Source organism: Malania oleifera, chromosome 12, assembly GCF_029873635.1.
Source record: "Malania oleifera isolate guangnan ecotype guangnan chromosome 12, ASM2987363v1, whole genome shotgun sequence".
In the NCBI taxonomy this organism is placed as follows: Eukaryota; Viridiplantae; Streptophyta; class Magnoliopsida; order Santalales; family Ximeniaceae; genus Malania; species Malania oleifera.
This window is the reverse complement of record NC_080428.1, coordinates 34,422,646-34,426,496: the sequence shown is the minus strand read 5'-3', so window position 1 is coordinate 34,426,496 and position 3,851 is coordinate 34,422,646.

Below are 3,851 nucleotides of genomic sequence, written 5' to 3'. Positions count from 1 at the left end.
TAAACACTATTCACCATTATATCTAATTATCTCTACTTTTATGTAACCTTTCAAATATAATATCTATGTAATGACCCAAATAGTCATTAAGTTAATATTAATACAGAAGTGTTTATCTGTACGATCCTTGATTCCATATTTGATGCCTAAGAAAGACCTTATTTTAACGAGTGTTCAGAGACCATTGCGGTTCAATCGCTTCCTGGAGGTCGGCCTAATCAAAATGGAATTTCATAGGATAAACAACATAGACACTGTTTGTACACGTAAAAAAATACATATACATAAAATAGTGTTTTGCAGACATAATTTATAAAAATACATGGTAAAAAAAAATAATAATAATAATAATAATAATATAGGTATCCTATGTGGGGCCCACAAGACTATGTGGGGCCCACATAAGTCTCGAAGTCGTGTGGGATCCACATGAGTTCTGAAACTATGTAGGACTCATAAAATTGTGTGAAGATTAATGGAGTTACGTATGACCCACTTGGGTCTCGAAATTGTGTGGGGCACACAAAACCATGTAGGGCCCACATGAATTTTAGAAATTCAAATTTAATTCTTTTTTTAAAAAAAATACTAAAACATAACTTTAAAAAATAATAATAATAATAATTTAAAAAAATAAAAATATATATTAATTAAGTAATTAATTAAATGTGAGTGGTGGCAAGCACTCACACATGACCTTCATCCCTATTTCATACTTAACTCATGTCTAACCTATCTCATGTTTATTTCTTAATTTTTTAAAAATTATAATTTCACCCCTCTTCCCATACTTTTACAAATTCAATTTTCTTCCCCAAAATTTTTCCATAAATAGGAAGCTTTCAACATTCATTTTTCACAAAAAAAACTTCCAAAGGAAGAGAATGTTTAGTGAGTGAAAGAATTAGTGATGGAAGGAGAATTTTTACTATAATTAAAGTTCTCACTCACCCACTCTTTCCGATCTCATTTTTTTAAAGATATTCGTTTTGATCGTAACATAAGGTTAAGTAAGAGGTAAGTAAATTTGATTATGTTAGATTTTTATTTAAAATTCATACCCAAGTTTATTTGTAAGTAAATTTCAATTACGTTAGTTAGTTTCATAAAATTCTCTTGAGTTTATTTTTACGCATATTTAATTATACTAGTTTTATCTTTAATATACTTGCATTTAGTTTTTAGTTAAGAAATGTTCTAAACCCCTCGGGTATTTTTCATCATTAATTTATATTCAAGAAAATATTTTTAACACGAAAATTATGTAGCATGAGTTTATTTATATGTTGCATATTTCACGAAAATATGAATAAAGATTACAAGAGTTGATTTTTTTTTTATGTTGCGTATTTCACGAAAATATGAGTAAAAATGAGATTTTCATGATATTATTTTAATTGTAGAACTTATATAATAAAAATGTTTTTAAAACCCCTTATGGCTCAGACGATATAAAAAATTACGAATGTTCGGCACCGCAACTTAAAGTTTAAACGGATCAAAGTGCACCCACACTATTTACAGATAGGGGTGAGCATAATTCGATGAAAACCGAATTAACCGGTTGAAATTGGTCGGTTCGGTTCAGGTAAAAATCCCGGTTCAGTCGGTTCGGTTATAATTCTACAAAATTCTGGTTAATCGGTTTCGGTTCGATTAAGGATAAAAAAAATTTCGGTTAACCAATTAACCGAATACTAATTAATTAGATTTTAAATATAATTTATGAATATAATTTTTGTTTATGCAAGTGCATTAAGGAGTTTAATTAAGCTTGCTTATACTCGGCATTATTATTATTATTATCTTTTGTCGTTGTTTTTCTTGTTTTGGATTCTTTGTTCTATGGTAAAATATTATTTTCATTAATAAAATTAATAAATAAAGTATTTAATTAAGCTGGATTTGGTTTTAAAAAAAAAATTATAATTGTATTCTGTTTCTAGCAATTAATTAATTGTAAATGATTTTGGTTAAAATCGATTAACCGAATTAACCGAATGGGTAATTCGATCGGGGTCGGTTCGATGTCCTTCGTCAATTCGGTCGATTTGGTTAATGGTATTACTTAACCAAATTTTTCGGTTAATTCGATTAATTACCCGAATTTAACCGAACCGACCGTTTACTCACCCCTATTTACAGAGTGGTTTTATATGATAGTGGATTTCTCCTAAGTGCATACCTGGGTCAAACCAGGGTTTAATAGGGAAAATCTCACTTAATGATGATGTACGTTGATTTAGTTTGATCGGTCAACCAGCTAAATCCAGTTTTCGGACCGCACAACCCAATCATGGAAGTAAACATGACTTACGATTAACATATCTAAGGGTGATTTTTACAATATATGTATATACATATGTAATTATGTAAACAGAATTATTGATGATTTGAAGATAAAGTATAGGTTTATATGAACATGATCATTATTGTGCCTAAATAATAATTTAAAGGAAAAGTATATATATAAATATATATATATAATATTAAAAAATTATAATTACAGTTTTTAAAGTTAAAAGTTTAATTTAACAGTTGTAATATATGATTATAAAATTTTACTGTTGTAGTTTACAATAAAAGTATTTATGCAGAAATTTTTAAATTTACATTTATTTTAAAATCATTTTTGAAGTTGTATTATTAAATATTATTTTACAAAATTATGAAAACTCATCTTGACCACACACTAATAATAATCTTATTTACTTACTAGTGTCGTCTCACCCCAATCATTATTTTACATTTCATATCATTTTGAAAAGTGTACCAGAAATCTAACGTACCAAGTGCATAAACGAGAATAAAAAGAGCATAGTAGAAATAAAAAATTAGGATAATATAATTTAGAATATATGTGTATTTTAGAATTTTAAAAATTTAGATTTTAATAGTTGAGACATATTTGTAATAAAACTAATTAGTGCTCTGATAATAAATATAATTTAGATTTATTTGCATCCGCTGAAAAATTCATATGTAGAAATTCATTCGGATTCAGGTCCTTACAATCTAAATACTATTCACTGTTATGCCTAATTATCTCTACTTTTATGCAACCTTTCAAATATAATATCTAAAAACTATTCGCTGTGGTGCCTAATTATCTCTACTTTTATGTGACCTTTAATTTTAAAAAATAAATATTGCTTACTCACTAATATGAAAAGAGTAACATAACGTAAACATCGTTTAAAATTATCACAAAAATCCTTAACTCAAACTAATGTAATTTAGAGATTATTTCAATTTAACAAACTAATAATTTTCGCATTACGATCAATTTTCCGTAAATTAAAAAATAATTTCAATATTTTTCTACCAACAATCTAAACTAAATACATTTAAGTAATTTTTAATTCCAAGTAATATTTCTCAATAATTTCAAAAAATAATATACGTAAATACTTTTTCAAATGAAGTTATTTAAAACTAATGTAATTATCACTTCTTCATAAAACAAAAATTAACTTAAACCTTGTTTAACTAAGTAATTAATTTGTAATTCTAACTAAATATTGTTCAATAATTCCAAAAAATATGAATGTAAGTAAATACTAATTTAAATGAAGTTACTAAAAATTTTACTAATGTAACTACTACCTTTTTCATAAAACAAAAATGAACTTAAATTTCATTTTTACCAAAACTTCAACAAAAATAATTTTAAATCATTTATAAACAATTTTTTACAGTAAAATCCAATAAATGTTAAAACAAATAATTTCACAAACCTCAAATAACTAATTTACAAGAGAAGAATAAAAATTATGATTAAATAACAATATACACAAACCTTAAGTCATAAAATACCTCAACATATAAATCCTAAATCATAAAATGCCTCA